General features: G+C 55.4%; 1 protein-coding gene across 4 annotated transcripts in view; it reads left to right on the top strand.

Moving 5' to 3' along the window:
* Positions 1-12,630, top strand: part of LOC147106573 (tumor protein p53-inducible protein 11-like) — a 335,413-nt gene that overhangs the window by 151,344 nt on the left and 171,439 nt on the right. The window contains exon 1 of one of the 4 annotated variants that reach the window (XM_086007525.1): positions 10,011-10,153. The exons of 1 other annotated variant lie outside the window; for it this stretch is intronic. The gene's annotated coding sequence lies outside the window, so the exon portion shown is untranslated. 2 more of the 4 variants (XM_086007526.1, XM_086007524.1) reach the window with 2 other exon arrangements.

Raw genomic sequence — 12,630 nt, 5'->3', positions numbered from 1 at the left:
GTGCGTGTGGTACAGTGCGTGTGGTACAGTGCGTGTGGTACAGTGCGTGTGCTACAGTGCGTGTGGTACAGTGCGTGTGGCACAGTGCGTGTGGTACAGTGTGCGTGTGGCACAGTGCGTGTGGCACAGTGCGTGTGGTACAGCGCGTGTGGTACAGCGCGTGTGGTACAGCGCGTGTGGTACAGCGCGTGTGGTACAGTGCGTGTGGCACAGTGCGTGTGGTACAGTGTGCGTGTGGCACAGTGCGTGTGGCACAGTGCGTGTGGTACAGTGCGTGTGGTACAGTGCGTGTGGTACAGTGTGCGTGTGGCACAGTGCGTGTGGTACAGTGCGTGTGGTACAGTGTGCGTGTGGCACAGTGCGTGTGGTACAGTGCGTGTGGCACAGTGCGTGTGGCGCAGTGCGTGTGTTACAGTGCGTGTGGTACAGTGCGTGTGCTACAGTGCGTGTGGTACAGTGCGTGTGGTACAGTGTGCGTGTGGCACAGTGCGTGTGGCGCAGTGCGTGTGGTACAGTGCGTGTGGTACAGTGTGTGTGGTACAGTGCGTGTGGCGCAGTGCGTGTGGTACAGTGCGTGTGGTACAGTGCGTGTGGTACAGTGTGCGTGTGGCACAGTGCGTGTGGTACAGTGCGTGTGGTACAGTGCGTGTGGTACAGTGCGTGTGGTACAGTGTGCGTGTGGCACAGTGCGTGTGGCGCAGTGCGTGTGGCACAGTGCGTGTGGTACAGTGCGTGTGGTACAGTGCGTGTGGTACAGTGTGTGTGGTACAGTGCGTGTGGTACAGTGTGTGTGGTACAGTGCGTGTGGTACAGTGCGTGTGGTACAGTGCGTGTGGTACAGTGTGTGTGGTACAGTGCGTGTGGTACAGTGCGTGTGGTACAGTGCGTGTGGTACAGTGCGTGTGGTACAGTGCGTGTGGTACAGTGTGCGTGTGGCACAGTGCGTGTGGCCCAGTGCGTGTGCTACAGTGCGTGTGGTACAGTGCGTGTGGTACAGTGCGTGTGGCGCAGTGCGTGTGGTACAGTGCGTGTGGTACAGTGCGTGTGGTGCAGTGCATGTGGCGCAGTGCGTGTGGCGCAGTGCGTGTGGCGCAGTGCGTGTGGTACAGTGCGTGTGGTACAGTGCGTGTGGTACAGTGTGTGTGGTACAGTGCGTGTGGCGCAGTGCGTGTGGCACAGTGTGTGTGGTACAGTGCGTGTGGTACAGTGCGTGTGGCGCAAAGCGTGTGGCACAGTGCGTGTGGCACAGTGCGTGTGGTACAGTGCGTGTGCTACAGTGCGTGTGGTGCAGTGCGTGTGGCGCAGTGCGTGTGGCACAGTGCGTGTGGTACAGTGCGTGTGGTACAGCGCGTGTGGTAGAGTGCTTGTGGTAGAGTGCGTGTGGTCGAGTGCGTGTGGTAGAGTGCGAGTGGCACAGCGCGTGTGGTACAGCGCGTGTGGTAGAGCGCGTGTGGTAGAGTGCGTGTGGTAGAGTGCGTGTGGTAGAGTGCGTGTGGCACAGCGTGTGTGGTACAGCGCGTGTGGTACAGTGCGTGTGGTACAGCGCGTGTGGTAGAGTGCGTGTGGTACAGTGCGTGTGGTAGAGTGCGTGTGGTAGAGTGCGTGTGGTACAGTGCGTGTGGTACAGTGCGTGTGGTACAGCGCGTGTGGTACAGTGCGTGTGGTACAGTGCGTGTGGTAGAGTGCGTGTGGTAGAGTGCGTGTGGTACAGTGCGTGTGGTACAGTGCGTGTGGTACAGCGCGTGTGGTACAGTGCGTGTGGTACAGTGCGTGTGGTAGAGTGCGTGTGGTAGAGTGCGTGTGGTACAGTGTGTGTGGCACAGTGCGTGTGGCACAGTGCGTGTGGTACAGTGCGTGTGGTACAGCGCGTGTGGTACAGCGCGTGTGGTACAGCGCGTGTGGTACAGCGCGTGTGGTACAGCGCGTGTGGTACGCTACAGCGCGTGTGGTACAGCGCGTGTGGTAGAGTGCGTGTGGTAGAGTGCGTGTGGTAGAGTGCGTGTGGTAGAGTGCGTGTGGCACAGTGCGTGTGGTAGAGTGCGTGTGGTAGAGTGCGTGTGGTAGAGTGCGTGTGGCACAGTGCGTGTGGTACAGTGCGTGTGGTACAGTGCGTGTGGTACAGTGCGTGTGGTACAGTGTGTGTGGTACAGTGTGTGTGGTACAGTGCGTGTGGTACAGTGCGTGTGGTACAGTGCGAGTGGTACAGTGCGTGTGGTACAGTGCGTGTGGTACAGTGCGTGTGGTACAGTGTGTGTGGTACAGTGCGAGTGGCACAATGCGTGTGGTACAGTGCGTGTGGTACAGTGCGTGTGGTACAGTGCGTGTGGTACAGCGCGTGTGGTACAGCGCGTGTGGTAGAGTGCGTGTGGTACAGCGCGTGTGGTAGAGTGCGTGTGGTACAGTGCGTGTGGCACAGTGCGTGTGGTACAGCGCGTGTGGTAGAGTGCGTGTGGTACAGTGCGTGTGGTACAGTGCGTGTGGTACAGTGCGTGTGGTACAGCGCGTGTGGTAGAGTGCGTGTGGGACAGTGCGTGTGGTACAGTGCGTGTGGTACAGCGCGTGTGGTAGAGTGCGTGTGGTACAGTGCGTGTGGCACAGTGCGTGTGGTACAGCGCGTGTGGTAGAGTGCGTGTGGTACAGTGCGTGTGGCACAGTGCGTGTGGTACAGTGCGTGTGGTACAGTGTGTGTGGTACAGTGCGTGTGGTAGAGTGCGTGTGGTACAGTGCGTGTGGCACAGTGCGTGTGGTACAGTGCGTGTGGTACAGTGCGTGTGGTAGAGTGCGTGTGGTACAGTGCGTGTGGCACAGTGCGTGTGGCACAGTGCGTGTGGTACAGTGCGTGTGGTACAGCGCGTGTGGTAGAGTGCGTGTGGTACAGTGTGTGTGGCACAGTGCGTGTGGTACAGTGCGTGTGGTACAGTGTGCGTGTGGCACAGTGCGTGTGGCGCAGTGCGTGTGGTACAGTGCGTGTGGTACAGTGTGCGTGTGGCACAGTGCGTGTGGCGCAGTGCGTGTGGCGCAGTGCGTGTGGCACAGTGCGTGTGGTACAGTGCGTGTGGTACAGTGCGTGTGGTACAGTGTGTGTGGTACAGTGCGTGTGGTACAGTGTGTGTGGTACAGTGCGTGTGGTACAGTGCGTGTGGTACAGTGTGTGTGGTACAGTGTGTGTGGTACAGTGCGTGTGGTACAGTGTGTGTGGTACAGTGCGTGTGGTACAGTGCGTGTGGTACAGTGCGTGTGGTACAGTGTGCGTGTGGCACAGTGCGTGTGGCCCAGTGCGTGTGGTACAGTGCGTGTGGTACAGTGCGTGTGGTACAGTGCGTGTGGTGCAGTGCGTGTGGTGCAGTGCGTGTGGTGCAGTGCGTGTGGCGCAGTGTGTGTGGCGCAGTGCGTGTGGCGCAGTGCGTGTGGTGCAGTGCGTGTGGTACAGTGCGTGTGGCACAGTGTGTGTGGTACAGTGCGTGTGGTGCAGTGCGTGTGGCGCAGTGCGTGTGGCGCAGTGCGTGTGGCACAGTGCGTGTGGTACAGTGCGTGTGGTACAGCGCGTGTGGTAGAGTGCGTGTGGTAGAGTGCGTGTGGTACAGTGCGTGTGGTAGAGTGCGTGTGGTAGAGTGCGTGTGGTACAGTGCGTGTGGTACAGCGCGTGTGGTACAGCGCGTGTGGTACAGTGCGTGTGGTACAGTGCGTGTGGTACAGCGCGTGTGGTACAGTGCGTGTGGTACAGCGCGTGTGGTACAGTGCGTGTGGTACAGTGCGTGTGGTACAGCGCGTGTGGTACAGTGCGTGTGGTACAGCGCGTGTGGTACAGTGCGTGTGGTACAGCGCGTGTGGTAGAGTGCGTGTGGTAGAGTGCGTGTGGTAGAGTGCGTGTGGTAGAGTGCGTGTGGCACAGTGCGTGTGGTAGAGTGCGTGTGGTAGAGTGCGTGTGGTAGAGTGCGTGTGGCACAGTGCGTGTGGTAGAGTGCGTGTGGTAGAGTGCGTGTGGTAGAGTGCGTGTGGTAGAGTGCGTGTGGCACAGTGCGTGTGGTAGAGTGCGTGTGGTAGAGTGCGTGTGGTAGAGTGCGTGTGGTAGAGTGCGTGTGGTAGACTGCGTGTGGTAGAGTGCGTGTGGCACAGTGCGTGTGGCACAGTGCGTGTGGTAGAGTGCGTGTGGTAGAGTGCGTGTGGTAGAGTGCGTGTGGTAGAGTGCGTGTGGCACAGTGCGTGTGGTAGAGTGCGTGTGGTAGAGTGCGTGTGGTAGAGTGCGTGTGGTAGAGTGCGTGTGGTAGAGTGCGTGTGGTAGAGTGCGTGTGGCACAGTGCGTGTGGCACAGTGCGTGTGGTACAGTGCGTGTGGTACAGTGTCTGTGGTACAGTGTGTGTGGTACAGTGCGTGTGGTACAGTGCGTGTGGTACAGTGTGTGTGGTACAGTGCGTGTGGTACAGTGCGTGTGGTACAGTGTGTGTGGTACAGTGTGTGTGGTACAGTGCGAGTGGCACAATGCGTGTGGTACAGTGCGTGTGGTACAGTGCGTGTGGCACAGTGCGTGTGGTACAGTGCGTGTGGTACAGTGCGTGTGGTACAGCGCGTGTGGTACAGTGCGTGTGGTACAGTGCGTGTGGTAGAGTGCGTGTGGTACAGTGCGTGTGGTACAGTGCGTGTGGTAGAGTGCGTGTGGTACAGTGTGTGTGGTACAGTGCGAGTGGCACAGTGCGTGTGGTACAGTGCGTGTGGTACAGCGCGTGTGGTACAGCGCGTGTGGTAGTGTGCGTGTGGCACAGTGCGTGTGGTACAGTGCGTGTGGCACAGTGCGTGTGGTACAGCGCGTGTGGTAGAGTGCGTGTGGTACAGTGCGTGTGGTAGAGTGCGTGTGGTACAGTGCGTGTGGTACAGTGCGTGTGGTACAGTGCGTGTGGTACAGCGCGTGTGGTAGAGTGCGTGTGGTACAGTGCGTGTGGTACAGTGCGTGTGGTACAGCGCGTGTGGTAGAGTGCGTGTGGTACAGTGCGTGTGGCACAGTGCGTGTGGTACAGCGCGTGTGGTAGAGTGCGTGTGGTACAGTGCGTGTGGCACAGTGCGTGTGGTACAGTGCGTGTGGTACAGTGCGTGTGGCACAGTGCGTGTGGTACAGTGCGTGTGGTACAGTGCGTGTGGTACAGTGTGTGTGGTACAGTGCGTGTGGTACAGTGCGTGTGGCACAGTGCGTGTGGTACAGTGCGTGTGGTACAGCGCGTGTGGTAGAGTGCGTGTGGTACAGTGCGTGTGGCACAGTGCGTGTGGTACAGTGCGTGTGGTACAGTGCGTGTGGCACAGCGCGTGTGGTAGAGTGCGTGTGGTACAGTGCGTGTGGTACAGTGTGCGTGTGGCACAGTGCGTGTGGTACAGTGCGTGTGGTACAGTGCGTGTGGTACAGTGCGTGTGGTAGAGTGCGTGTGGTACAGTGCGTGTGGCACAATGCGTGTGGTACAGTGCGTGTGGTACAGTGCGTGTGGTACAGCGCGTGTGGTAGAGTGCGTGTGGTACAGTGCGTGTGGCACAGTGCGTGTGGCACAGTGCGTGTGGTACAGTGCGTGTGGCACAGCGCGTGTGGTAGAGTGCGTGTGGTACAGTGCGTGTGCTACAGTGCGTGTGGTACAGTGCGTGTGGTACAGTGCGTGTGGCACAGTGCGTGTGGTACAGTGCGTGTGGTACAGTGCGTGTGGTACAGTGCGTGTGGCACAGTGCATGTGGCACAGTGCGTGTGGCACAGTGCGTGTGGTACAGTGCGTCTGGTAGAGTGCGTGTGGTACAGTGCGTGTGGTACAGTGCGTGTGGCACAGTGCGTGTGGTACAGTGCGTGTGGCACAGTGCGTGTGGTACAGTGCGTGTGGCACAGTGCGTGTGGTACAGTGCGTGTGGTACAGTGCGTGTGGCACAGTGCGTGTGGTACAGTGCGTGTGGCACAGTGCGTGTAGTACAGCGCGTGTGGTACAGTGCGTGTGGCACAGTGCGTGTGGTACAGTGCGTGTGGTACAGCGCGTGTGGTAGAGTGCGTGTGGTACAGTGCGTGTGGCACAGTGCGTGTGGCACAGTGCGTGTGGCACAGTGCGTGTGGTACAGTGCGTGTGGCACAGTGCGTGTGGCACAGTGCGTGTGGTACAGTGCGTGTGGCACAGTGCGTGTGGTACAGTGCGTGTGGCACAGTGCGTGTGGTACAGCGCGTGTGGTACAGTGCGTGTGGTACAGCGCGTGTGGTAGAGTGCGTGTGGTACAGTGCGTGTGGTACAGTGCGTGTGGTACAGTGCGTGTGGTACAGCGCGTGTGGTAGAGTGCGTGTGGTACAGTGCGTGTGGCACAGTGCGTGTGGTACAGCGCGTGTGGTACAGTGCGTGTGGTACAGTGCGTGTGGTACAGTGCGTGTGGTACAGCGCGTGTGGTAGAGTGCGTGTGGTACAGTGCGTGTGGCACAGTGCGTGTGGTACAGCGCGTGTGGTACAGCGCGTGTGGTACAGTGCGTGTGGTACAGTGCGTGTGGTACAGTGCGTGTGGTAGAGTGCGTGTGGCACAGTGCGTGTGGTACAGTGCGTGTGCTACAGTGCGTGTGGTACAGTGCGTGTGGCACAGTGCGAGTGGCACAGTGCGTGTGGTACAGTGCGTGTGGTACAGTGCGTGTGGTACAGTGCGTGTGGCACAGTGCGTGTGGTACAGTGCGTGTGCTACAGTGCGTGTGGCACAGAGCGTGTGGTACAGTGCGTGTGGTAGAGTGCGTGTGGTACAGTGCGTGTGGCACAGTGCGTGTGGTACAGTGCGTGTGGCACAGTGCGTGTGGCACAGTGCGTGTGGTACAGTGCGTTTGGTACAGTGCGTGTGCTACAGTGCGTGTGGTACAGTGCGTGTGGTACAGTGCGTGTGGTAGAGTGCGTGTGGTACAGTGCGTGTGGTACAGTGCGTGTGGTACAGTGCGTGTGGCACAGTGCGTGTGGTACAGTGCGTTTGGTACAGAGCGTGTGGTACAGTGCGTGTGGTACAGTGCGTGTGGCACAGTGCGTGTGGCACAGTGCGTGTGGTACAGTGCGTTTGGTACAGTGCGTGTGCTACAGTGCGTGTGGTACAGTGCGTGTGGTACAGTGCGTGTGGCACAGTGCGTGTGGCACAGTGCGTGTGGTACAGTGCGTTTGGTACAGTGCGTGTGCTACAGTGCGTGTGGTACAGTGCGTGTGGTACAGTGCGTGTGGTAGAGTGCGTGTGGTACAGTGCGTGTGGTACAGTGCGTGTGGTACAGCGCGTGTAGTAGAGTGCGTGTGGTAGAGTGCTTGTGGTAGAGTGCGTGTGGTACAGTGCGTGTGGTACAGTGCGTGTGGTACAGTGTGCGTGTGGTACAGTGTGCGTGTGGCACAGTGCGTGTGGTACAATGCATGTGGTACAGTGCGTGTGGTACAGTGCGTGTGGTACAGTGTGTGTGGTACAGTGTGCGTGTGGTACAGTGCGTGTGGTACAGTGCGTGTGGTACAGTGCGTGTGGTACAGTGCGTGTGGTACAGCGCGTGTGGTACAGTGTGTGTGGTACAGTGTGCGTGTGGTACAGTGCGTGTGGTACAGTGCGTGTGGTACAGTGCGTGTGGTACAGTGCGTGTGGTACAGTGTGCGTGTGGTACAGTGCGTGTGGTACAGTGCGTGTGGTACAGTGCGTGTGGTACAGTGCGTGTGGTACAGTGTGTGTGGTACAGTGTGCGTGTGGTACAGTGCGTGTGGTACAGTGCGTGTGGTACAGTGCGTGTGGTACAGTGTGCGTGTGGTACAGTGCGTGTGGTACAGCGCGTGTGGTACAGCGCGTGTGGTACAGCGCGTGTGGTACAGCGCGTGTGGTACAGTGCGTGTGGTAGAGTGCGTGTGGCACAGTGCGTGTGGTACAGTGCGTGTGGTACAGTGCGTGTGGTACAGTGCGTGTGGTACAGCGCGTGTGGTACAGTGCATGTGGTACAGTGTGCGTGTGGCACAGTGCGTGTGGTACAGTGCGTGTGGTACAGTGCGTGTGGTACAGTGCGTGTGGTACAGTGTGCGTGTGGTAGAGCGCGTGTGGTAGAGCGCGTGTGGTAGAGTGCGTGTGGTAGAGTGCGTGTGGTACAGTGCGTGTGGTACAGTGCGTGTGGTAGAGTGCGTGTGGTACAGTGCGTGTGGCACAGTGCGTGTGGCACAGTGCGTGTGGTACAGTGCGTGTGGTACAGTGCGTGTGGTACAGTGTGCGTGTGGTACAGTGCGTGTGGTACAGTGCGTGTGGTACAGTGCGTGTGGCGCAGTGCGTGTGGTGCAGTGCGTGTGGTGGTGTGGTGCAGTGCGTGTGGTGCAGTGCGTGTGGTACAGTGCGTGTGGTACAGTGTGCGTGTGGTACAGTGCATGTGGTACAGTGCGTGTGTGGTACAGTGTATTGTCTGTGTAGTACCCTCTCTAGCCAATAACATTAAGCAAAACGCGCCAGCCATGTTGTATTGAGTGTCTGTGTCAATTAACGGTGGTTGGTTAAATTTCTGCAGTCTGGAACATCTCGCTAGCTGGCATCTCTGATCTTTCTCACACAGCCAAAATGGACCAGATTAGCTGTTGGCATGGTAACGGGATCGGTCCAATTTATGTCTCCAGTGTAAGCTTTTTTACATAAAAAGAGATTTTCAATTTGACTCGGCTTTACTTCAGGAGAGGGAGCTGTGTCCCTGGGATGTTGTTCAGCTGAGTTTGTCCATGGCAGTGCGCCCTCATGTGCCTAAGGGAGGTGCCTGGCTTTGGCCTACTTTTCTCCATAGCAGTGATGCTACAATCAGACTTTGCAGTGTCGGAGGGAGGGAAAATGTTTCCCTGTGCCTGTCGCTGCATTGCAGCAGACTGTCCAGTTACATCTTTCATCTGATGGTGCTTATTAGGGGGCCGAGGTGAAGGCACTGGCTTCCAAAACTTAGAGCCTGCAGCAGGCCACATGCAAGGTGTTCACGAGGCTTGCCTTTAAACTTGATCTCTGTTTGTTGTTCGATCTAAAACTTTGATAGCAAAAGAGTTTGGTTTCACACAGCTCCTCTCAGGCAGAAGGAACACATGCGACTACATCACCGCCACAACATGTAGCAGGAGATAGAAAGGGATTGAAGGGATACGGAAACCTTGGCTGGAAAAGAGCGCAAGAGCAAGGTAGCACGGCAAAGTGATTCAAGGTGAGAACTTCAAAGGATGGGTGCTAGTGGCGGAAAGGGATGCAAGCAGTAATCTGGAATCTGGTACGGGACGGGAAATAGAGCTGGAGAAAATCGTCGAAGTCAAGTGGAGCGAGACCAAGGTGGGATTTTAAAATCCGGGGATGGTGGGGAAACTGGGAGCCAGTAAATCGTGGCAAGAGCACAGGTGGTGGGTGGGGGTCCTTATTGCAGGAGGGGACACAGGCAGCAGAGTTCTAAACTAACGGCTGTTTACGACTGGTGGTAGAGGGCACCTGTATTTATTAGCTACACTTTCTTGTGCATGCTTACACCCACTGTTGCCTTTGAAGAGATTAATAATGATTTAAATCACAACTCGTAATGGGCTCATGGTCATAATGTGCAAGGCAGCAACATTTTACTGCATGGGCAACAGGAACTGCTGCTGTGGGCCTGGGAAGGATGGGCAAGGAGAGGGGGACATATCTGCTGTGGCCTTCGGGAGGGGTGGGGGTGTCTGCCACGGGCTGGGGTTTCGGGAGGAGGGGCCACTTCTGTTGTGGGTTTGATTTGGGAGTGGGAGTGGGCTTGGAGGTGTGTGAGAGTGTGTGTGAGGGTATGTGTGTGCGGGTATCTATTATCAGATGAGGACAGAATCAGGTTTGGGTGTGATGCACCCAGTGGTTGAATATCTGCTGTCCAGCCCCTCCTGTGATGAATGTTTACTTAGTGAGGTGACAGGACTCGCCAGCTAGTGAACATCAGATGTTCCCCTCAGGAGGGGAGGGGCTCGACTGCCTTTCTTAACAGCTGGTTCCGATGCGCGTTGACCTGTTCAGCCTAGTTCCTGTTTTACTATCGTAAGACTTCGATGGTAAAAGAGTTTGGAATCACGCAGCTTTCCTCGGGCAGAAGGAACACATCCAAGTACGTCACCACCACAACATGTAGCAGGATACAGGAAGGGATTGAAGGGATACGGAAACCTTGGCTGGAAAAGAGCGCAAGAGCAAGGTAGCACGGCGGTTAACTATTCAGGAACACAGCCAGCAAGTGGTTAGCTGTTGTACGGAATAGATAGGGTGTACATCAAGGAGCAGTGTCACTCCTGAACGCAGGACTGAGCACATTATGGTCGTGCCCATGTTATCCGGGACTTGCAGCATTTTAAGGAGCTACAGCTCGCGGGGGATCCTCCACTTACTCAAGTCATCAACTGTTAGAAGGACCAGAAGTGGCAGGAACTCTGCGCTGGCTTCAGTGAGTCACTGAATTCGAAAGTAACCCCCTGAGTGCTGGAGGAAACAGTGCGAGTTTGTCTGCAATCATTGACACCGCACTGCTGCGCACTTTCCCTCCTGAAGGAAGCTTCTGATGTTCACCAGCTGGTGAGTCCTGTCACGCACCAAGTAGACATTCTTCACAGGTGGGGCTGGACAACAGATACTCGATCACTGGGTACGTCAAATATTCACTGCAAACGGTGATTACGGGGTGTTGAGCCCTCAGCTGTGTGTTTGCTCTCTCGGTTTGTGAGGATTTTCACTCTGCGGAGGTGCAGAGGTCCCAGAGCGGTGTTACAAGGCACTGTGTGTCAGACAAGAGTTGTAAGGGAAGCCTTGGGCTGGATACTTCTGCTTTTTCTTTTCTTGATTGTCACAGTTTATGTCTGTGTAAATTTTCTGTCGGTGAGGTGAAGGTTTGTCGGTAGCGGGGAGGAGGGGGGTGGGGGAGTGGGATAGAAACATAGAAACATAGAAGATAGGAGCAGGAGTAGGCCATTCAGCCCCTCGAGCCTGCTCCGCCATTCAACGAGATCATGGCTGATCATCCAAATTCAGTACCCTGTCCCTGCCTTCTCCCCATATCCTTTGATCCCTTTAGCCTTAAGAAATATATCTACTGTAACTCCATCTTGAATATATTTAATGAATTGGCCTCCACTGCCCTCTGTGGTAGAGAATTCCACAGGTTCACCACTCTCTCGGTGAAGAAATTCCTCCTCATCTCTGTCCTAAATGGCTTACCCCTTATCCTTAGACTGTGACCCCTGGTTCTGGACTCCCTGGCCATCGGGAACATCCTTCCTGCATCTAGTCTGTCTAGTCCTGTTAGAATTTTATAAGTTTCAATGAGATACCCCCTCATTCTTCTAAACTACAGCAAGTATAAGCCCAATCGACCCAATCTCTCCTCCTACATCATTCCTGCCATCCCAGGTATCAGTCTGGTGAATCTTCGCTGCACTCCCTCCATGGCAAGAACATCCTTCCTCAGATAAGGCGATTAAAACTGCACACAATACTCAAGATGTGATCTCACCAAGGCCCTGTACAACTGCAGCAAGACATCCTTGTTCCTGTACTCAAACCCTCTCGCTACGAAGGCCAACATACCATTTGCCTTCTTAACCGCCTGCTGCACCTGCATGCTTACCTTCAGCGACTGGTGCACAAGGATACCCAGGTCTCGTTGCAATTCCCCTTCTCCCAATCTATTGCCGTTCAGATAATAATCTGCCTTCCTGTTTTTGACACCAAAGTGGATAACCTCGCATTTATCCACGTTATATTGCATCTGCCATGCTTCTGCCCAATCACCCAACCTGTCCAAATCATACTGGAGTTTCTCTGCATCCTCCTCACAGCACACACACCCACCCAGCTTTGTGTCGTCTGCAAACTTGGAGATATTACATCTAGTTCCCTCGTCTAGATCATTTATATATATTGTGAATAGTTGGGGTCCTAGCCCCGATCCCTGCGGTACCCCACTAGTCACTGCCTGCCACTCGGAAAAAGACCCGCTTATTTCAACTCTTTGCTTCCTGTCTGCCAACCAGTTCTCTATACAAGTCAGTACCTTGCCCCCAATCCCATGTGCCTTAACTTTACACGCTAACCTCTTATGCGGGACCTTATCGAAAGCCTTCTGAAAGTCCAAATACACCACATCCACTGGTTCTCCCTTATCTATTCTACCAGTTACATCCTCAAAAAATTCCAGTAGATTAGTCAAGCACGATTTACCTTTTGTAAATCCATGTTGACGTTGTCCGATCCTGTCACTGTTTTCCAAGTGCTCTGCTATTACACCTTTTATAATGGACTCTAGCATTTTCCCCACTACTAATGTCAGGCTTACCAGTCTATAATTCCCCGTTTTCTCTCTACCACCTTTTTTGAATAGTGGGGTAACATTAGCTACCCTCCAATCCATGGGAACTGTTCCACAGTCTATCGAATTTTGGAAGATGACCAGCAATGCATCTACTATTTCTAGGGCCACTCCCTTAAGTACCCTAGGATGTAGATTATCAGGCCCTAGGGATTTATCGGCCTTCAATCCCATCAATTACCCGAACACCATTTCCCTACAAATACTGATTTCTTTCAGTTCCTCCCTCTCATTAGACTCTATGTTCCCCGACATCTCTGGGAGGTTATTTGTGTCCTCATTTGTGAAGACAGAACCAAAGTGTGTGTTTAATT

This window comes from Somniosus microcephalus, chromosome 15 (genome assembly GCF_052327205.1).
Source record: "Somniosus microcephalus isolate GS21.2 chromosome 15, FLI_Smic_1.0, whole genome shotgun sequence".
In the NCBI taxonomy this organism is placed as follows: domain Eukaryota; kingdom Metazoa; phylum Chordata; class Chondrichthyes; order Squaliformes; family Somniosidae; genus Somniosus; species Somniosus microcephalus.
Note: the sequence above shows the minus strand (reverse complement) of the source record. Positions and strands in the feature narration are given on the sequence as shown.